The 24310-nt window shown below is 39.0% G+C and overlaps 1 long non-coding RNA gene across 1 annotated transcript; it reads left to right on the top strand.

Moving 5' to 3' along the window:
* The first annotated feature begins 1483 nt into the window (after positions 1-1483).
* On the top strand, positions 1484-2239 carry LOC132999055 (uncharacterized). The gene is made up of 2 exons (XR_009678021.1): positions 1484-1678; positions 2046-2239. It is a non-coding gene; the product is annotated as an uncharacterized LOC132999055 (long non-coding RNA).
* Positions 2240-24310: the final 22071 nt, after the last annotated feature.

Raw genomic sequence — 24310 nt, 5'->3', positions numbered from 1 at the left:
CAGATGTAAAGGTTAACGTTAGTCAGAAAAACAAGCGTATGTCTTTGATCGTAGTTATGGTTACCGCACCTCCAAACTGCTACCACAGTGTTTGGCAGCATAGATATGTAACTCACTGTTAATTGCTTTGGGCAAAACAGAGCATGAAAATGGGCTGAACACAGAGTGAAGCTGAGTAACAGAGTGAGATGAAATGGAAAAACAGTCTAATATCAGGCTGTGGTTGTTGTTGCTGTCAAAGTAGAATGGTCTGAAAGTGCATGTCTCCATTTCAATGTCCTCACTGTGCTGCTGCTGTGATGACTTCTCTGATTTGTTTTGTGTGAAGAGGTGATTTAGTCCAATGAATTATGTGAGGAGACAAACTCCTTTTAGGACAGCTGTTTATAAAAATGCAGTCATCTTTATTTTGGTCCTAGATATTTGATGAATCTAAGCTAATTCTGAGTGGGTTCACCTTCATCAGACTGAATGTGAGCAGCTGAGGACTCTGCAGTTGATATTTAGGATCATGTTTCCCATCTCTGCAGACTGAAATAGCAGACATTATGTTAAGCTCTGTTTTGACAGCAGCAGAGAGCACATCTAATGTGGGGTATGGTCGGCATCTCTGCTGCAGCAACTGGGTGCTGCAATGAATTTCAAATTATCCATATGAATAGTGGCAAAGTGTTTGGCTGCAGTTATGTTTAACGTGTAGACATAATGTATCATTTCTAACACATCTGTCGAATGTGTTTGGTTTCAGTATTTGTTACTCTATGTTTTTGCTTAACTGACATTGTCTACATCGTAATAATTGCGTTAATTTGTTATTTGATTTTAGGATGCCAACTTTACCTGGCTTAACCCTGCCTCTTTGGAAAGGGCTTTTCTCTTGTACTTTGTATTCATCCTACCTGGTTTATCTGCAGGGAGGATTTTATAGTCTTATGTTTTTCATAAAATTAAACAGAATTAGGTTTATTACTGTTCTCATGTTTGGTTTATAAATGAGTTTGAATGATTTACTGAACTGTGTTATTTTTCCACACACTGGAAGTTGTGCACACATAACATGTTTGTTATGTTGGTCTGTTAAGCAACTAACACAATCTTTGGACCAAAGTCAATAGCAATTCAGTGTAATATAAATAATTCCAGACAACTCTGAATAGCTCTGGCACATTTACAGTATTGTGATTAATTTGCACTGTCCCTGAAAGATTAACATAATAATTATAGTTATGACTACGTGGATTATTCTTGTTTGCCTCTATATTGAACTGGTAAATAGAGTCAAGCAAAAAACACAGATCCAGCAAAGCCCTAGTTTGACTTTCTCCTACAACACAGCTGGCTGCTCCTGAAAAGACCAATGACCATCAAGTCTTTTCAAAAAACATTGTGATTATTGTGACTCACCATCAATAATTGACAGCATGTGTGGGGGGCTGGCTTTGTCTCGATCAATGCTAATGTCGCGCTGGCCGGTCAACAGTGCTCCTGAGGAGGAGCGTTGCGACCCGCAGTGTTTGCCTGTTGTTTGGTTTGAGCAGCAGCAGGTGCCCTGCGTCCTTGGGTTTTTTGTTGCCTGTGAACTTGAGCCTTTTTGGCACATCAACAGATTCCCGAAACACTGGAATGATCAGGTTCAGCTTTCTGTGCTTAGATCTGGTTGCATCATGAAGTGGGATGGGTGAGTGTCTGTGACCAACACATCGCTCCGGGGTGCAAGAGAAAAACAAAACTAGGTTTCATACTATTACAAAGTCTATGGTGCAAACATCTCTTTAAAGTAAGGATGCATTTGTGAGTGAATGACTACATTTATCACATATATGTAAAATACAGCTAAAAACCTCAATAATACTCTAATGTTTCATGCCAACAACTATTGTGTGTACGTCATGTATTCATACATTTCTCTCTGTAAAATTGCACATTTTAATAAAGAAGGAAATTCTCTGTAAACAAAGAAATACAAAAAACATTCACAGATGCATCTGGATTCCTTCTCTAAGTATTTCTTCTCTCCACCACCTTTCTCTTCTCCTTTCGTCCAGCCGCAGTGGGAGCTCGAGCGCAGCCATGACCGAAGAGTTCAGATATGGTTTGATGAAGGATGGCGAGCCTGCCCGGTGGCACAGTGCGGCTCAGGGCTCCGTGACAAAGTTCAAATTATTTCCAGGTTGCCGGGAACTTCTACAGCCCCCTTATCAATAAATCCTGCCAGTTGCAGCAGCAGTTTGTTATGACAGATGTACTTTTTCACTTGACAAGCAGAACTACCTCTCAATTACAACCAGTATGCATGTTATGGGGGCTGCCGGTGCCCAGCCATGACAGCTGCACTTCAAATGCAAACATCTGCTCATTTACAAGTTATTTCAGAACCTTTTAAACTACGACAGGTTGTTTAATTATAGGCTCGGAGAGGAAATCTATCACTAAATGTACAGCACCAAGCTAAGCACTATACACCCACGCTTTACAGTGTATTTCCAGACAATTGAGAATTCTGTGCAGACGACAGACCCTGCTGCTTCGGAATGTGTACACTCATTATACAGACAGTGCTAGTTACTGTTGCAGTGTCTGCTGAGTGGTCGTGGGCGGGTTTTTCGCTGTAACTCACAGGAATATTTTCGTTTTGCTTCACCTTTGCATAGTTCAATACATGGTATATTTTTTTATTTATTTAACAATAAAGTGATATAGTGATGACAATAAACCATTATTCTATACCATCACTCTCGAAAAGCTGACCTTGTTTTCATGACCTGCAATATCTCAGCTCATGCCGTTCTCATCAGTGTTGTATGCAACTATTTTCATCAAAAAAACTCTGAAACATCAGCTTTCATTGGCAGAAGATTCAGTTTGATATTAGCTGCTGGATATTATCTCACCCCTACAGAGGGGTACGACCGCAAAACAGGGAAAAAGGGCAGCATTTTTTAAAAACTTTTATTTATCAGAAACACAACTTAAAACGTGTCTGCCACTTTATTTTTCTATGTTGAAGCTTCAAGGTGTATATTGTTTTGGTAACTGCTTCCTGTGTGTCCTCTAAGGGCTTTGTCATACCTTAACGTCAGAACCATGGTCAGAACCAAAGTCTATGTGTTGGTTACTTTGTTTATATTTAATCAAGTTAGTTCTGTTCTCAAATTGCAATCAAAGGAGAACACTAAAGACTTTTGTGTGACATATACATCCTGTTGTCATTACCTGTGTGGGCTCACATTGACATTGATGGGTTTGCAGACGGGGGCGCTTCTGACGTCAGGTTGTCAATTCAGCATGTAGAAGCTTCAGAATACAGTGTTTAAGTCTTTCTGCTTTTCACTTCATTGCTAACATGGACCCCTTACAGTAAGTGACAATAATTCCTTCACAGAAAAACCTGTCAATGATCTGATTATCTTTAATGTATCGTCTAGGGCAGGGGTTCCCAAAGTGGGGGTCGCGACCCCCCGGGGGGTCGCAAGACACAGAGGCGGGGTGGCGAAATGCATTCCAAAAAAAAAATACAATTATTATTTTTTTTTTATAATATATACATATGAGTTGAAATTTGAATAAAACCATGCAATTGTAGCCGAGCGTTTAGTTGTTGTATTGAATAAGGCCTCAGCCTAAGGAAGACACAGGAGACATAGCAGCCGTTTAGTACAGCACATCCTTCCGGTAAAACCCCTCCTTAAAATAAGAGTCACTAAATAAAATAGCCTACACATTTCCCATCAGTTTTTTTCTTTTTTTCTCCTTTTTTCCTCCACAAAAAAAAACATTTCCTTTTTTTATCTTACGACACAGGTTAGCGACAGTTCAATTTACAGCAGCACCAGTCACACGGGAGCTGGCCAAAACTCTTTTGGAAAGCAGCTGAAAATTATTGACAGTCACAATGAAACGTTTGTTAATACCAACCAAATCAAGGAGGCCACAGGAACAGGACAGGCTAGCGGAGAAGGAGAGGCTACCTGAGCAGACATGCACAAGCACGCACTCACACACGCACGCACGCATAGTCAGTGTTGCCAACTTGGCGACTTTGTCGCTATATCTGGCGACTTTCCAAACCCTCATGGCTTTTTTTGTCAAAAGCTACTAGCGACAAATCTAGCGACTTTTTCTGGTGTTGTTGGAGACTTTCTGGTGTTTTGGAGACTGACGTGAAAGCACGTATCGTTCTGCAGTTACTGTCCTCAACGAGCAGCGGGCGCTGCCGTAAGCCCCTCCGCCGTCCCAGAGCACTCACAGGCGGTCAGTCTCCCAGTAGCTGCAGTCAGAGCAGAGAGGAGAGCAGACTGCAAATGAATTGCGCATGCGCAAAGCCGCCGCTGATCCTGCCCTGGTTTACAGAGCGAGATGTAAGTGTCAATGTATCTTCACTGTCACTGGAAGACATGAGTCATTGAGTTTAGTCTCATCGATGCAGAGTCCACATCGGGATGCATCTAAGAATAAAGACATTTCCACACCTCTAGATGGTCTATTTCAATGGCAAGATAAAAAAAAAAAAAAGAGTCAACAGAAGAATACAGAAGCGTATTGCATTCACTTGAGAAAAAAAAAGTTCTGTTTTTATTTTATTGAGAACTTATCTCGGATAAGATAATTATCTAAAAAAACAAAACAAAGAATTTTGTTTTTTCAAGTGAATGCAACACGCTTCTGTAGAAGAAAGCTCATTTGTAGTTCTTAACATATTAAAAGTGATTTTTTTCTCACTTTTTGTATGTCCTACAGCGACCATTACGATTATGCAAATTAGGCGATGACGTCATTTAGCGACTTCTAGCGATTTTTAGGACAGCCAATAGCTACTTTCCTTGCTGAGGAGTTGGAAACACTGCGCATAGTGCATGTGCGTGGCTGTGTGCAACATTATAAACCACCTCCAGTGTCGTTGGGGGTCCCCAGTCTCTGGCACCGTTATTTTGGGGGTCGCAAGGCTGAAAAGTTTGGGAACCCCTGGTCTAGGGCACTAGGGCTCCATCTGATTGGCCAAATACATTGACATGCGGAGCGTGACTGCATGGCGCATAAAACACCATTCATCGCAATTCAAGCAATCTTTTTCATCCGTATATATCGCATTTGTTGATATCACGTTGACGATACATTTCCTTTATATCCTGCAGCCCTAGTTTTAACATTATATTGTTTGAGGCAAAGATTGAACATTTTCTTGTATTTAGTTTTCTCTCGAAATCTTCATGATGCATTGTGGGAAACAATAAGTGCACACATCGTAACATTCTTACAGCCCTACAAAATGGTGAACTCACTACATAGTGAACAATATAGTGATTAGTGAATGATAGGGATGGGCATTTGATGAAATTGTCTTAATCGATCGTCGTGAGAGTTAATGACGAATTTTCGATTCATCGTTAATATTTTTATATTAAAATTCACTATTTATAGGCTGTTAAAATGCAGTGAAAATAGAAAAAACACAGCGTGTTTCCTCATTGAGGTCTTCATTACAAGATGAACAACTCTTGTGGCAGTTAAACGGAATCCATTCAATGGTTACACTTGTAAATATGCGCTGCTGTACTCTTCAGCCCCGCTGAGACAGCAGCTAGCCGCTGAGAGCTATCTAGATTTGACGGTTCTCGACCTCTCAGTCCGGTCGTTGTCACGTTCTCACTCCCGGCCGGAACCCCTCGACCAGACCCGGCTTTGTCCGGGTCCGAAGGGTCTAGCTTTGGAGCTAGCCTCCGCTAGCTCCGGAGGCTAGCTGCGGAGCTCAGCTTCATGTGCGCACACGGACCCTCAGTCTACGGGGAAGGGAACCCAGAGAGACCCGGGTCTGGGTGAGGGGTCCTGGGATTGAGGACGTAACAACAGCCCGACTGAGAGGTCGAGAACCGTCAAATCCAGCTAGCTCTCAGTGGCTAGCTGTGGGTCTTTCAGCGGGGCTTGTAAAGTATAACTCCGGGCTGCTTCCTACAGCTGCTAAAATCCTCACTGTGCTGCGTTCAGGCAACTAGGATATTCCGACCTCCTACTTGAAGAAGAGCAGTGGACTCCTCATGCGCTCATGGAGACGGATAACTTCGCAGTTTTGGCAGTGAACGCAACATAATTTCGTCGATGACAAAATAATGTCATCGACGAAATTCTTAATGATCAATTAATCGATCGTCGATTAATTATGCCCATCCCTAGTGAATGATTCCTGACACGGCTTATATATTAGGTTACTAAATACACATTAGCATTGCTAGCCTTCAGCCTAACACATTTTTGTATATAGCGTTGCCTCACGGAGCTGCTACTGTAGAAACTGTAGACTATCCATTATTTCTATTGTTAAGTGTTTGTTATTGCTCATCTCTTGCAGTTCTCACACCCAGTATGTCGTCCAATAGCCCATTTTATGTTGCAGCTTGTTATGTTTCACTGACAAATAAATAATTGCAATAATATCAACCTCAAATACATGTCTTTTAAAACACTAATCCTGTCTGTTCATCCCTGCTACTGTACATTTACGTTAGTGTACTCTCACAGCAGTAGCCTTTAAGGGGGATTTAGTATCGTTCATACATTCTCATTTGTTTGTTCATAAAGGAAAAGAATCCATTCATTCCACTGGCGAGAATGCATCTTTGAACTGTCTACTTAAACTACTATAATGTCCCTCCCTCCATGCAGAGGCAGAGTCTGCAGCTGCTCCCGGAGCTCAAAGGGATTTTTCATCCTCAACTGGGTCTGGGAGGGAGGGGGGGGAAGTAGGTCACAACAAACACTGTCCTTGTTAACAGAACATGTAAATAAATACACATACCCACACTGAACTAATCAGGAAAACAATTACACCCCCATCTAAAATGTTCCAGCGCACTGCTGTGAGGATGACAAGTAATTTCCCACTCTTTAATTTTATGTCCCATGGCATCCTGATGAGAAGATTAATGATGCCTTTCAAAGGGATTTACAAACGCTACCTATCAAATACATCGCCGCGACCTGTCATCTCTGACAACAACGCTTTATTAAGGCAACCAGTTATTAATTCAATTCCTATTCCAAATCATTGCAGTGCATAATCCCCCAGTTCCTCCCAGATGAATATAAATGTGAAGAAGGGCCTTGTTGTGCCTGTAAACCTTTGAAGAACACATGACGCACATTTATTGTAACATTTTGAAGTGGAAATATAGATTTGTAGTCACTTTGTAGGCTGTATATTTTTGTGCTCCATTGTTCAGTGTCATATATTGGACCAGCTGCTTGTGTTCTTTGAGCACCATCAAATCTGACTCCACAACATCAAATGTAATTGAACAGTGCAAAAAAAGAAAATTCAGTGCATCATTTTCTCAGTGCCATCAAAAATAAAAATCAGAATGGGCTGTTGAAGGGAGAGGAAATCACAGCATGCTAAATCAATTTCTACATTGTGATGAGGTCATGAATTTCAGGGTATATGAAATTGTCAAGCGGCGAGGACGCGGTACATTGTGGTGATAAAGAGAGAAGGAGTGATGATCATGCGTTTTGACTGGAGGCTGCTGAGAAAAAGAGAGACCCTGTCGAGAATGGAGGCAATGTTACCTTTTTGCCCTCCTCCACGCAAGGCAATGAAAAATCCATCTGCATTGCAGCACATCACAGTTCGGTCGCATTGGACCTTTACAGTTTTCACTGAAGGAGACAAGCAAGGAAACTATAACTGACAGAGGAAGACTAATGAAGTGCTTTTACTGCTGTGTACAATACAAGTTTCAAGTGCTTTGTTTGCTTGTGTGCATTGGTTAAATCATTTTCCCACCTAAATAAATTATGGGATTTATTTTTCAGTTTTTTTCAGTGTTGATTCAAAGTGCTGACTGATTGCTGCATATTATCAAGATGCAAATATAAATGATAAGGTGACTGAAGTCACAGCACAGCTTGTTACTGTTGGTTTCAGTTTCCCAACCTTAGTTTGAATGTATTATAATTTCACAAAATCTAACCAGTGACCAAACGCATCTCAGTAGAGCCACTCACATACTGGACACATTAATAGTTTGGACAATTCTGTTATTTCCACTGTCCAGGAGGTTATGTTTTCATTGCTGATTGTTTGTCTGTCTGTTGGCAGGATTACATAAAGCTATTTCCATAAAACTTTATGGTGGAGTGGGGTATGACCCAAGGAAGATCCCACACAATCACTGCTCCAAATGCCGACTGACAGAGCAATTCCTAGGCACATGTATCAAAGCACCACGAGGGGGGCTTCAAAAATCTAAATACTCAACATATTCATAGAAATACATAGAATATGAACCCATTTGTCAGTGAAGATAATCTTATAACAATATTGAAATGATTTAACATAACTATTGAGTATTAAATTAATTAATAGAGGTGCAAGGAATCCGTCCTCTTATTGTAGGCAAATAAAACATTCCACCTGAGACAATATATGATGAGGTAATGTATCGTCGTTCTCATTCTGATCTCATCCATCTTGCTTGATGTGAAGCGCTGGTCTGTACGTGTTAGCCTTTATCCTAGCCTGGCTTGCTTCCCCTGCTCGTGTTTCCTCTCCCGATGTGTAAACATGGGCTTTTCCAGCCCGGCTGCCGTAAAATCGTTGTTTTGACTGCAGGTATTCCAGTGACAGACATTGACAATAGTTTATAGAAAAAGCCAATTCACTCCCTGATTGTCTCATTTGCTGTTGTAGGTCTTAAAGAAGTGTCAACATTTAAATAAGACTGTTTCACAAACCAGATTCAAACTTCTTGTGGAGGCTTTAACCAGCCAAAGAAGATAGAGAATGGATCACAAATTGTAATCCAAAAATGGGACATGTTGATAACAATTTGAAAACAGCTATTTGCTCCATTCTAAGTATTTCACCTTAACTACTGATGTATCTCTCTTTTCAATATGAAAGCTGCATCTTTGAGCCTCAGGTGCGCGCCGGGCCAGATGCAGCTCTTACCATTAGACAAACTTTTGATTACATGCCTCGTGTTTGTCAAGTTTAATTTTCCAACATGACTTCAGAGTAGAGTTCATTGGCATCTGGCCGAACAGCTGCACATACATAATTGCTACTCCAATTAATTAGCAGCAAAGACGAGACCTAGACATTATGTTTATACTTTCAGAAGGCTGAGATGGAGGGGAGGGTTTTTTATTGTCCACACACGTTAGCCTGTGGTAATGGATCATGTCTACTGTTCTCTACTTTCAGCGTTACCTGCAGAATGAATCATTACAAAGTCACTACAAACAGAAATCAGACAGATACTGTGGAAGATTCAGATTGGGTCCAGGGAGGGGTTTTCTGAAGACTTGTTCCCATTGGAGCAGTTTCCCTGCAGCATGCCGGTTGTTGCTGCTTCCATCTGCCCACATTTTTCAGCCGCCTCAGTACTGCATTGCAATGGTCAGATGATTAGTATTAGTATTAAAAAGGAAGCATGATCTACACAAGCATCAAACAGCTTCAGTTGTTGTATGAAGTCCACTGTGATGTGGTGTGTAGATGTGTGGTGTGATATTTTAAGAATGTCTTGAGGGAATTTCTTACAGTTTGGTGAAAATGTTCTCTTAGACTCCAAGATGAACTGATGGTTAAATAGCTCCTGGGGGTCAAAGGTCAAGGTCGTTGTGATCTCATGTTCCTGTCAACTTGATATATCAGGAACACCCATAGAGAATTTCATTACATCTGGCACAAACAATCACTTGAACTCGAAGGGGACCTGATTGGAACTCGGAGGTCAAAGGGAAAGGTTGTACGAATGGTTTTAAACAAAATAGAAATGATAATCTTCGGTCCCGATGCGCTAGGAGGCAAACTCCTACCATTTCTTGGTCCCCTGGCAACCCATATTAAGAAAACAGCTAAAAATCTAGGTCTCACGTTCGATTCCCATCTGAATTTTAAAACACAGCTTAATGAAATCATTAAATCCGGCTGCTTCCATCTACGAAATCGGTCTCATTGGGCTCGCTAACTCACTACCTGTCTTTAAATCACTGCTCAAAACATATTTTTCTAGGAAAGCATTTTTAACAAGCGATTTGTAATTCTGGTACTACTGTGTTGTTTTAACTCTTACATTCCTTTTATCTGACCTAAACTGCAACCACATTTTATGTAGTTTCTTAAATATGACAGCTTATCACTCTGCTGCCTATGAGAGTAGGTTATTAGTTTAGTTTAAAAAGGCATAAAAGTAATGACGTCTAATCTACTGAGTGGGCCACATGGCTTTCATTTACAACCCTCAGGCTTTTAACGTTATTGCGATTAAAAGGCTGATACACCTGATGACGTCTAGGTACAATTAAAGACTATCATTATTATTTTCACTAAAACAACCAGTTTTACAGATTTCAAAAGTAAACTTCCTGGCCTCGCTCTCTCTCCCTCTTCTCTCCACTCGTTTCCACCTAACTCTCCTGTACTCCCCTCTTTTCTCCGCTCACCCCAACTGGTCAAGGCAGATGGCTCCCCACACTGAGTCTGGTTCTGCTAGCGGTTTCTTTCTGTTAATGAGGGAGTTGTTTCTCTCCACAGTCACCAAAGTGCTGCTCATTGTGGGCGTTGTTGGTTTCTCTATACATTTTAAGGTCTTGACCTTATTTTGTTATGATTTGGTACTTATAATTGAACTGAACTGAATACCTTCTATTCTAATTCATTCTTGAATGAATGATGTGTGAAGTGTGCCTTCAGGGAATTCCTTAAAATTTTACCAATTGTGACGGAAACGCAGGCCAGAAATTCTTGTCTTTCAAAAATACAGTTTATATCAAATGTGCTCACAGAAGAAGGTGAGCCCTTCATTCAAACTACAATGTTGAGCATATGTTCACATGTCCCTGTCTAGACTAATAAGACATCATAACTCTGTTGTTAATACATTTAAGCACAAGTCACTTTGATGTACCTGTGTAGTTTTTCTGTCAAATTTCTAAACGAGAGAGAAAGATTTTGGGATCTCATCAGACACTCGATCATTAGTTGATGCATCATGACAATCTAATGGTTTACAAGTATTGTTAAGTGGTTATTTGTGAAATGCCTCTGCACTTTGTCAGGTGGGAGAAAAAATATCCTCATATTTGGCACCTTCTGTGACAGTTGATGCAAAAATATAACGTATTATATTCAACATGGACACCTAGGTTTAAAATAAAAAATAATTATCCTCCGAGGCTCATGGGAACACTTTCGACATTATCAGTTGCATGTACATTATTACTGGTTTATAATTAGTATTCTGTTCAACATTGAAAAGAGAAGTCAGATGCTGTTTTAATTAACCTATGCAAATGAATGTTTCATGTTCACAGTTTGTATTATTTAAAGGAGCCTAACAGACTTAAAATGAACCTACTTTCCTGTCAGTTAGGTGATTATTTTTTTACACAGACTTTGTTTAAGTGATCATCATATATTCTTTACTTTATTTGCTCATGATTCCGTCTGTATCTCATTCTTATTATTATAATTAAACACTGTTAAAGAATCCCTTGACATACTCGAGGCTCATTCTGTGTGGTCAGGGTTAGTGGGATTTACCTGTCTGTGCACAGGGGAGGAGCTTTGAAGGGGAGGTTATATAAGGTGTGGGTATCCAAGAAAATCTCCTCGTGTGGAAACATGTGGCCACTAGTAAACTTGTTTTAATTCACTGTCCAAATTGTTCGAGATAATCTATTTTCTATCCTCTGTAATATATTTACTTGAATCGTTATTGAATGTTTTTGATATTTGCTAGTTCCTAATGAACCCTAATGTTGCATGACGTTTTGATGTGATGATTATACCTGAGAGATTTGTGTGTGTTCCTGATGAAGACTTAAATATCTTCGCTGATCTTAGTGAATATTTATATAATGTTATCAATTTTTTTGCGTATTTATCATTTTGTTAAGTAACAGTACATATGGTAATGCACTGAATTATGCTGTGTATTGCCTAGAAAATCATAAATTTGTCCATCCATCCAATGTGACGTTGATGCTTGGGGTGCAACGCTATTATCGATCTTTTCTCTATTATAATTATAATATGCTGAGCATCATTTTGTATTTTGTGTTATAAAGTGCTCTCGATTTATTTATTACCTTCAGGGAAACTTTACAATATTAGTATGTTTCTTCAAACTTTGATTATACCGGTGGAATATTAATCAGGAAACTTTAGGATTTGTTTTCTCTAATTAATACAAATCTAATTATCAGATTATCAACTATAGCCACATTGTTTTTCAGATTATTTTATACACACATACAGGCTGTACTATAAGAACATCTGAATAATGGAAAGGTCTTTACCAGTTTCTTTCAGGGACTATTTTGTCACCTTGAAATATTTCGAGGTTGTTATGGAGGAAACTACCTGCTGATGGGGGAAAAAACCTGCGGCGATTATTGACAGGAAACACTCCCCTGTCTTCTGTTAAATTCTAAAACATACAATCACATACGATGTGTTCACCTGAGAGAACATGACTGACTATTAGTTCTGTTTTCCACAGACATGCTTTTTTAGAAATGAATATATTGGGGCCTGAACAGCCACAGGAAACTACAGGTTGTGTGGTTTAAATCTCTCTTGTTGTGCGGCCTCCTGCGTAGACTTCAATAATATACTTGCGTTGCATGTGAGGTGCAGGTGTTTCAACCACTTTTAGCTTTCTAAAACACCGCTCAGGTTGATGCATCGCTTTGCTGAACAAAGGTAGTCTTTGTGTGCTGTGTGGCAGATCTAGATGTGGATGTTTTTTTTCTGTAAAACAGCAAAACAGAGGTCACTTTACTGAGATACAGTCTGGAGTCCTTGTGGAAGAAACAGCTGCACTACAATGGAGTCTTTCTTTGCTGCTGCTTCACATCAGGGCAACAGTGTGTATCATGAAGCTGAACATAGTAACACTGCTCATTTGAATAAGAATAATAAATTAATTTTAATGTTGTTGCTTTGAGTTGTGTATGAAGAGGGCAATCATTTGCAATGATCCAGTGGTAGATTATTTTCATATTAAATATTTGTTCCGTCTTCTTGAGCAGGAGGGTTTATTTAGTGGAAATTCTCTGTAGGCACCATTTCTCTTGATTTCATTTTATTATTCTATTTCAACTCTATCTTCTATACGGCCTTGGCTTTGTTGAGAAAAGAGCTAATATGGAGCTTTACTGTTACAGAGACCAAAGTACCTTCCTATTAAAAGCGAACATCAGCCATGTTGAAGATGTTGAAAGGCTCAAGTTAACATCAGACAGATTCACTCAAATATACTGGAGGAAACATGAAGAGGCCTTGAAGTGGACATATATCAGAATAAATGTTGGCCTTTAAATCACTGTGTGCTCTTCAAACCTGGATGTGGAGGAATGCATGGCCTTCTGGTGATAAATGTGTAATGTGTAAAGTAAGTGTCCGCCATAAATCACATTATGTTACATGGATTTACAACCCTGAACATGTTGTTTCTTATGAAACAAAACTCGTTCATTATACTGCTAATACTGAAGCAGTTCCCTTTCTTATGCTTCTGTATAAAGCAAGAAATATATACACTTATACATGCAAATTACATTCTATGGATCTGTGTTGTTGAGTCACAATGATTGGATAAATGAAGCGAAAGACAGCACAGGGAGAAAAGCTTCATATGGAGCTATGATGCAATCTACATGTAAGTGCAGTATATGTCTTATTATCCTAGTTTTGGTGGTTAGTAGAGGTTTTCAAACAGTGTACTCGAGCACAATGCTGTGCCTTGAGGCAAGGTCAAATGTCGAGTGGGTTTGATTTATATTTGATCGTTGGGGACGAATAATTATTGTTCATCATATTTTACACATACTTTCTAGTGACAGCAGAGAGACAAAAAGTATAGAAAATCTTTATGGATCATCATCTCATGCTCAGCAGAGACTAAAAAAGATTGACTCTCACCTTGTTTTAGACTAAAGTGCAGAACGATGTGTACACACACTCAAACACACAGAGTTGTGTCTCCATGATTTCAGAGGATATTACATTGGTCTATGTTGATTTCCTTGAGACTTAATCTAACCTTCATCTTAGTTACTACTTCCCTAACCCCCTTTCCTACCCTATCCTAAACCTAAATCTAATCTTAACCTAACCTAACCTAACCTTACTCTAACCTTGAAACATGTCTTCTCCTTAAAATGTAATGATTTACATTATGGGGACATGGTTTTTGTCCCAAAAAGGAAGAAAAGTCCCCATAATGTGTAGAGATTTACGCAGGTCCCCACAACATACGTTGAACACACACACATACACACACACACACACACTCAAATGTGTCATTAGGTCAGAGATATACTTGCTGTTAACTACATGTATGTAGGCATAAGTGTGCGCATGATGGCTGCCTGGCGTATCCTGCGTCCATTTGGAGCGTAGGTTGTGCACATCCTCAGAAGTTAAGGCTACGCGTACGCCAGAGGAAATATGCACTTAATCTGTAGGGGCAGTGTAGTGGTAGTATAGGGAATGTGACAGGGTTCCAAGTTTGTAGCTCACTGACAAGGCTTGGTAGCTGATGCCTGTTGGTAGAAAGCGGAGGGTTAGAATGATTGGCTCACTGTGTGTGTTGTGGCGTATCATAAGCGGGCTAATCCGGTGGAGCAAATCTTCAAAAGTCCTGTCGGACATTCGAAAATACTGGTGTTTTTCATCATCACATGTCTCGCATTGGCAGAACCAGAGAAACATACTTGCCATTGTCACACCGTGCTTGATTTAAGGGTCTTACCGATCGTCTACGATGGAGCTGCTGTCTATTTTCCTGCCCTGATCTCAGAATGAACAAATTAGTTACCACCTCTAATGTCGCCATGTTTACATCATGCAAATCCAGAAGTTATATACAGTCGGATTTCTTTGGTGTGCCCTCTAGTGGTATTCTCTGGTAACACTCATAGTACATCTGCAAGTATGTGAACAACTACGTTCACGATGCAGCTGGTTGTCTACGCAAATGCGTGTTTGAACAGCAGATATATCTCAGGCCTTAGGCGTCAATAACAGAAGATAATTAGCTGATAAAAATGCTACATGTTTTAGAACATTTACAGCACAGATGTATAGACACACGCAATCTTACGGGTTGATACACACAGGGCTTCAGTGGATGTGGATACCCAGTACCTTTCGTGCACTCCAGACATGAAACCAACTGTTTCTTTTTTTTGTTTGGTTTTGTTGGTTAAGTCATGGGATTCACTGTTAGGTCCCCAGAACATGAGGAATAAATGGACCACACACGCACACACACACACACACACACACACACACGTCTTAATACAATATCATTATAAACATAATGTTGGTTTTGGCTGCCATCTCCTGTTGTCTGGCTCGCTCACATCTCAGAGGAGCGTAGTTAATTTTCCACAGCAGTGCCAGCTTTAATAGCCCCTGTGTGTTTGTTGAACAATACCATCAGACTGGGAAATGCAGTTTTGATCATACTGTATCTTTGGGCGTTGCAACACTGTTAATTGGTCTCTGTGCAATAGCAACGATGTATAAGACAGTTTAATGACTCCCTGCAACAGTGTGTCTCAGTATTTTCTTGTCATTGACACTGTTTTTAGGTCGTCACAGTCACAGAACCCCAGTTGTCAAGTGAATGTGAGTGCGTCATACTTTTGTAATTTAGTAATAGCGTAGAAGAAGCTCAGACACATATATGATTTGATGCCTCCTCAGTTTATGTTTATATAAGAAATAGACCAAACTAAAAGAGGTACATGAGTCTTAAGAGATATCCTGTGGCTCTGTTTAGTACATGACTCTATGTGGAGCACTTTGCTAACCCCAAGGCTGAAGAGCTGCTCTAAAACTAAGCAATCAAGGTGCATGCTGTCGTTAATGTACCAAATTCTGTTGAAGCGTTTATCTTGGCAGCACGGTGTGCACAGATTATCTGCCCCAAACTGTATCTATATTTCATGCTTTCCTTTCAACACAGCCACAGCCCACAGTTCATGTCACATCCTTGACTTGTTATACCAGGTAATGGGCAGTGTGTCTATCAGTCTATCATACTGCCACCCAATGGCTGTGTCTTCTGCAGGGCCACTGTATTGTCCACATGACACTATTTATCCCCTAGTAGTAGCAGAACACAAAATGAAATGGCCCTTTCTTAAGTTTAGCAAATCTGTGGTCAAAGTGAAAGAGAGATGCAAGAGTTTTTTTTGCCTCAAATTTGCTTGGGAGTACCCAGTGGTGGGATGATACAAATTACATTTATGTTATTACAATTTTCATGTATGTGTGCTCTACCTAAGTAGTTTTATTTTCATGTACTTTTTAATTTTAACACACTACATATATCAGCAAATACATCTACTTTCTTTTATGATATATTTCATTACATGTGCATTTTGTACAATATATTTTTCAAAGTAATTAATAACGATAGGGGAATCAAACCGCTGATCAAATCAGAAGGGGGCAGGAAACCTAAGACCCAAAGGCCTCTTCAAGAGACGTATAAAATAGATAAAATAGATAATAAGAGGTTAAAGAAATAAAAAGGATGAATCTGTAATAAAAAAAATGCAAATAAGTTGAGAAAGAAACTAAAACAAAAGAAAATTGTGCTGTGAAGAATAATAAAATAAAAATAGAATCAGATGCAATGATGGTTTGTCTAAAGGCATTTGTTAATAAAGCCTAATTTATAAAAATTGCAATGGATTCCAAAGATCATCAGGCAGTTGGTTCCAGATCTGTACTTCCTGGTGACTAAAAGCTGTGTCTCCATGTTTAGATTTTACCCTGCGTACTACCACAAGTATATAATATAGGTTATTTTGATGTGGAAGGTTAGATCTTTTTTACCCATGCTTGTGTCAATGGGTGTGTTGATCATAGTCATACTGACTATGATGAACTGACTAGGCTACAGGTTATTAATGTTAAGGTTATTTATATAATTGATCCATTTTTATTAATGTGTGAGTCACAATGCAAAGCAGTTTGTTCAGCGTACTTTTTCCAATGTAAGCCAATGAAGATTAATGCGTTCACTTGCAGTTTCTTATAAATTTCAACTTCAAATATTTGCACAGAACCGCAGTGTACACATCTGAAAGGCCTTTTCTGAATACAAAAGGAACAGCTCAAATTTAGTGAGGACAGTGCTCCTTCAGGCAGTGTGAGTCTAACCTTTATCAACGCAGCACCAGCAAAAGCACTTACACGCAAATGATCAGATACCATGAAAAGCACATGGCAGTAAGTACACACCATATGATGCATAGCTCAGCAGGTTTAAGGTCTTATAACAACTGAGGATAGAGGTGTAAAGAATGTAAAGATTCATGTGATTCAGATTCGTATCTTTATTATTAATTTAGCATCCTTTGCTAATAGGATGTATGCTGGTTTCTAGCAGCTTCTTCTTCTTCCCCTCTCTACGGTATTGAATTCATTTGTGGCTATTTTCTCCACTCGATAAAATTCGAGCAGTATAATAATGTTTTTGCCTGCCACTGGCACTCTGTACTGCTTTACATTTGACTACTCCATGAATATGATAAACCATTTAACAGACGGATGTTTTGTCATGCAAAATGGATGCCTGCGCAAACATTAGCTTTCATCTGTTACTTGGCAGACTGCTGAGGCATTTTGTTTAGCAAATTAGAGGGGAAAAACAAACCCATATTTCAATATTACCAAGTTTTTATTTTTTTTTTCTTTGTTAAAATGACCCAATTTTCCTTTGTGGAGCTCAGCAGAAGGAGTGAGCCTCGGCAACAATTTATTAACAGGAATTAGTAGCAGTAATTAGAACAAAACAACTAGGAACTAATTAGTGTGATATGGATAACATTTCCACTGAGAGTAAACCAGTTTACTATGAAATAGTGAAGAAAACATTCTCACTTTGACGTAATTGAACAAGCAGAGGACACTGAATTAACAATTCTTTTGAAATGTTTTATAACTCACATTAATGTACAGCTGGTGGCATCAGCTGTGCCACACTGACTGATACACTAATTGCATTTTACCTCCAGAAGTACTTTATCATTACAGGCCATACTTACATTAAGTCATGTAATCATAATTGGAAAGGTTATGACTACAAGTTCATTATAGGAGTCTATATTACTTTATATAAAGAACTGGATGTGGATGGTCTATTTTTTTAAGAAATACTCTCTTTGTTTGTATCCAATATTTCAGTTCTGAATATCAGCAGGAAATAAGGACACAAATGGAAGCACCATTAATGTAGTGCATGTCAGGATGGAAATAACTGGAGAAGTTATAGCCAGTAATTATATAAAATAAGATAACAGGGCAAAATACAAACAAATTTACCTCAGTAAATTACTAAAATATATATGGAATAGAAATAATATATACAGTGTAAACAAAATGTATACAATGTGAGAATATGTTCAGTGACACAGATTACACAATGCTCAGGCAGAAATGAATATTGCACAGTTAAAAGAGAAACTTGAGTCTATAATCCAGTGGTTTACTGGGACAAGTTCTGGTTGTATAGTATTAGATTGTATGAGAAACATACAAATTGTCAGGTTTCAACAACAGACTGTAAAAAAAGATGGTTGAAATGCCTGCTTACCAACAGGGAAGTCAGACCCCGCCTCCTCCATGTTAGCAGATGGGACATGGACCGAACAAAAAAGTCAAAGTACACATTAAAATAACAATCAGGTTATTCCGTATCTCACTGATGAATGTTCAAGTGTTGATTGACTTGTTCGAGTGTGTGTACCGCCACACTCCGTGTTCACTACTTTACAGGCTCAGCTCCAACTGGTATTATCGTCACAAGACGGCAGCGCTCAAATCAGGAATATTTTGGCCTCATTTCTTGCCTAGTGGTATAAAGTGGATAAATGTCATTCATCTTTATACAGAGGATGTGGTTTCAATTCACATATGTTCTGTCTGATCTCAAAATCGTGTTGAATGACAAACTTATCACTGAACTTTCCCTGTTGAGTTTGCAAAGGAATACCCTCCGTGGCCTGAAGTACTCTGGAACAAGTCTTCTGCCTCCACCTTGTTCTTTTTTTCAATGTTGGGCAAGATCTTTCTGCTCCAGTTAGCGTCCTCTGTGGAGAGTAGCAGCACTTCCAGTAGAATTTCAGGTTAAACTATGATGTCTGGGAGGACAGTACCATCCTACAACACATGCAATGTTATCTTACACCATAATGTTCCACGTCTGTTTTTATTCTCAACACAAAAAATAAAGCTGCCAAAGCTTAAATGTGTCTGTTTGAGTATTTGGCTGTTAGAAATCATTTAGAGTTTTTTTTTTATTATGAAATAATCTGAATGTGAAAGGCATGTGTTGGTGAAGTACAAGGAAATTATGTCACCCTTTATGCCGTGAGTCACACTTGCTTTTTCACACATTGTCTATATCCACTGTTATCTGACTGACAGGTGGAATACAGATTTCCAAGACTGTAATTATGTTTCTCTTTCATCTTATAGGTGTCCAGCACTCCATTTATGCTATACATTATGCCAGGCTATTTTAATTATGTTTGTCCATGTCATTATTTATAGCCAACAAGAAGCACCAGCACTGATCTCTGCTAATAGAGACATTTAGTGGACGTGGATGTGGTTGGCTTGTGCTGTGATTTCCGTTTTAACAGCTGATCTCTGGTGGGATTTAGACTGAGCACTGGCTAAAGATAAATAGCAGTCCAGTCAACAGCCCTGTTCTGTAATTCAGTGCCGCTGGTGCCTATTTCCATTGTACTCTTTAACATAAGACCTGTGATAAATGCACTGGTGTCTACAGACAAATCTGCCTCATGAAAAGCATGATAGCCTTTTTTGTTAAAGGCTGAGATATCACTGTGTGTAGGACTAAATTTGAAACAGCCTACAGATTGGAAGGGGAGTGATAATAATTGGATAAAAATGTGTAAATTCAGTGTCTGTCAATTCAATTCCATTAAAATGTATGGTGACAAATAACCCAAGAGACAATTTTCTTCTGAAGAAATAGGTCACAGATTCAATTACAGTCAGTGAAGCATGGACTCAATCTATCATGCCAAATTAAGTGCATTTTAGCAACCTACTTTTCTCTGAGAATTTTATAGACACATTCAGTCAAGTGGAGAGATTCTGCTGGAACAAAATTATATCAGCCTCTCTTTCTCTTTCTAATTTATAGTGGTTCCAAATGGTATAAACATTGGAAAATTATTTTCTCCCCACAGAAAGCTCTTCACTCCAGGAGCTGAGTTTATCTGTCCAAAGAGACGAGGGCTTCGCTTTTCTCTGATTCTTAGTACAAGTTAAAGAGGAGCAGCAGAGATTGCCGCTAGCACTTTTTTCCGTTCAAATGTCAGACGCTGCGACACATGAAAGGAATTTGATTAAATCCTGATACATTAAGCCATGTTTAGAACACAGGAGTATATTAGTATTATTGTCATGAAAAATATTTTTTTTTCATTATTATTTAAAAGATTCAATACTGATGGCTCTTTCCATAACACATGTCCAGATTACTCAGGATAGTCCATAGGCTTTGCTGAGAACTATCTTCATAGGAAACACTTAGATATGTGGATAATCCATGCACACAAGAAATCAAACAAAAGGAAGAGGATGTTTTATTTTTTTTAAAAATCTGTTCCCATCATCTTTTGGGCTATCTGTTCCATCTCAGCCAACCGTGAAAACTTTCAAGTCAGTGCTTTTTCTTCTTTCATATTTCATGGTTTTATTCTCTGTCTTTTTTCCTCTCCGTTTTTAGTTTGTAGGTATTTTTGGTTTAAATCATAGACAGACCTTTTAGTAAGGGGCACTACACACCCACGGTGTAACTGACTGCAGTACAATACAACGTGCACTTTTTCACGTGAGTCATAGTATTATTTCTTGTGTGACGTTTACATATTAAGTGGATGAGATACAATTAGAGCAGATAGTATATTCAGCAGCATTGTAAGAGAAAACATATATTTATTTCCAAAATAAAGTATCCTGTTATCCATTATAAACCTGTAGTCCTGTCATCCAAGTAGAGTGACGCACTATTTTTACCGTTTTAAACCAACCAACCAACCAACTAACTCTGCCATTTATATTTCAACAGCTGCATATAGTTTGGTGAAAAAACATGTTTGCTGCATAGTGGAAGGCTTTTAAAATATCGAAGCCCTGTGCCTGCCCATACACACTGTCATCGCCTTGTATGACAGGAGGAAAGTGTTTGGTAAAATGCTTAACACTGTCACTGATACATTTATCAAAATGTTAACACTAATGAAAGAACTTGGAAATAAAGGGAGAATTTAAGTTGGGGGCACAATAGAATACTAGGTCCGTTTTGTTAAGTGTTTGAGTCGAAGGTTAAATTAGATTGATTTTACAAGTTCAGAGTGGAGCAGAGTGACTGCAGATAGGCAGTGACTTGGAATTGTTCTCGGTTTGATGTTAATTTAGGTAAAGGTATTCATCAGTGTGTTCATTAAGAAACACAGAGGAGCAGAAGAGACAACACTCTTTAGTTGAATACTGATTCACTGAAAACACTGCTACATACGTGGGTCATGTTTTTCTAAATACACCGACAGTAGTAGTATTTGTTAAAGTTAGTAATTCAGCCATTTGAAATTCGGATGAAAACATCTGTAATTAAATGAAATAAGCTAACTCTCCTCCAGTGCTGGATTTAAATACAGCAGCTAATTACTTTAAAATAAGACATTCATACACCTCTACTTCAATGATTGTGTTAAGCAGCTTAAACCAAATTAAATGACTATGGGTGAAAATAACTTGAAGAATCAAACCCAGAGATAATTATCACCTCACTCAGCTCTAGGAAGCGTTTTAGCGTCTTCACGGTCGCTCATTGTTTAGATTTTGTTGCTATTTCTATGTGTTAGGCAGTGGTCGTGAGTGAGAAAGATCTACAACTAAAGGCTCTTATATACTACTACGTGTCCGTTTCTCGGAGAGGTCTCAGCGGGGGGCAAAGAGTCTTTTTGCTTTTTACTTCTCCGACACTCTACGTCGGAAAAAATTCATCGCCAAACCCATAGGTGGCGCAACGGAAGACGAGCTCAGAGAAGCCTACCCCATTTGGGAAGAAGAAGTCCACGTGTCTCTGTTTACATCTGTTAGCTTGCGTCCCACACACTGAACCATGGCAACTAACAGAACTAAATAAAGTGACACCCAGCGGGTCAAGATGCTGATGTTATCGTTTCTTAGCGCAGCGGTTCCCCGGTCTTGTTTCCGAACTGTGTTGCTGATTCCACAGCTTGAATCTGCTTGAGGCTACATGTAGCTAGCTAGCTCCCCTCCCAGCTAGCTTCAAGCCCAGCTTCCACACACAGTCAGCAGGGACTCCCGACACTAACTACTACCCAGTGTTTGCTTCTAACCTGGCGGTATTATAGAAACAGTGTCATGATAGAAGTGGAATTAAAGTCGTGACGGCGGGGTTATGCACTGTTACCACCGCAGTTAGCATGGTTGCTAGCCCGCTAGCCTAGCCTGCTAGCGCCGTTTTGAAAGCTCGTTCTAACCGTCTGTGACCGTGCACACATGTCGTCAGTGCTCGAACGAGCCACCGTCAGCCGGACAACTCCCCTGGCTTAACACACACGTCACATTAATCATAGAATCGTAGTTGTGTATGTATTTATTGTGAATCAGGAAGTTACAGGTCCGGAAATGACGTCGAACAGAAATGACGTCGTACGGAAAGGACGACATACGGAAATGATGTCGTTCGCGGACCAATCACAGCCAAGAGATGTCCGCGGGCTCTCCGACACAACACGGAGGAGTTAGAAAAATCAGACCTGTACGAAAAGCTGTCCGAAGCACTCGGAGAGGGCGTTTCACGACGGATAGGGCGGTCTTATCTATCCGTTTTACAAAATACGCTCAAGCATAATTTGGCCTTAAGTTCAGCACAAAATAGCTAATGGACACATTTACCAACCATCTAGTGAAAATTCAGCAGTGGAGCATTAAATCACTAATGGAGCTGGTGGAGAACAAATCAGAGCTTATAGAAAAAAGTCAAAAAAAAAAGGTATTGGACTTAAAGTTACTAAGAAGACATAATCATGATTCCAAATACATCCTTCTGTTACCCCAATACTGCTGAATGTGACTTTTATATAAACAATCCTTTTTTCTGTTATACTGGTCAGCAAGCCCACAATGATGGTTTGTTGTTTGCACTGACACAAGTCATTTATGTTGTATCACATTCATATACATTTGTTGTATTATGCTATGGTGTGATAGGTTATGAAATTTTCTTATTGTCTGAGTTCCTGACACTTTTGAGCTACTTTGGTTAAGTCGGTAAATACATTTTTTCTTGGGATACTTTTACAGTGTCATATATTTATTTCTGTCTGTGATGATTATTCAGACTTCACCTGAAAGGACCAAACCAGTGAATATGCAGCGCCCAAGTATTGTAGCTACAGCCTGCTATACAGTGGCTTCTGTCTCTGTGCCACAGGAACCCAATTTCAACGAAAAAGAACAAATAATACATTTTGACTACATTTCTTTTTACAGTTGCATTGACTGATATATAGATTATTTATGACCAAAACTAGCATGATTCTGAAACAGCTCCACATCTGTGTTTTCAGTCATAATAAAGCTGAACATGCTCAGCAATACAGCTTTATCTCCAAGCTGCTTTGCTGTTTTTTAATTAGCTTGACGAGGGTCATGTTTATTGTCATGAAGAAATGTGTCACCGCACACAGCAGCATGGCTCTTTTATCTGTCTTAACATGTTGATTATGGCGTTTTATGTTATTTTACTTCCCTGACAAACCTTATCAGGCTCAAACAGAGGCATATTATGTATCAGTCAGTGGCTGCACAGACATAACTTATTGATAGAATCAATTTGTTGCTGGTTTCAGTTTATTTAATGGAGTTTTTTCTATGGATTTGGTCTATAGGAAGAAAAAGATAACATACTTAGACATTATTTAAAGGAGAGCAAAATAGCTTTAATGTCTAAATGGCTTGTATGTATAAGTCCCAAATTACCCTGATGAACAATTAAAAAACATATTTTAAATTCATACCCATACTAAATCATAATGTATTTAAACAGTGCGCTAATACCAAACAAAATACCAAGTACATTTTAGAAAAAGAAAGTAAGAGACAGTGTTGAATTTTAAACAATATGGTCCAAATGATTATAAACATATTTTTCATTCCATCCAACAACATTTTCTTGTTTGAGGCTTTGTGCCGTGTCTTAAATCTACACAAACC

Source organism: Limanda limanda, chromosome 3 (genome assembly GCF_963576545.1).
Source record: "Limanda limanda chromosome 3, fLimLim1.1, whole genome shotgun sequence".
NCBI lineage: Eukaryota > Metazoa > Chordata > Actinopteri > Pleuronectiformes > Pleuronectidae > Limanda > Limanda limanda.
Note: the sequence above shows the minus strand (reverse complement) of the source record. Positions and strands in the feature narration are given on the sequence as shown.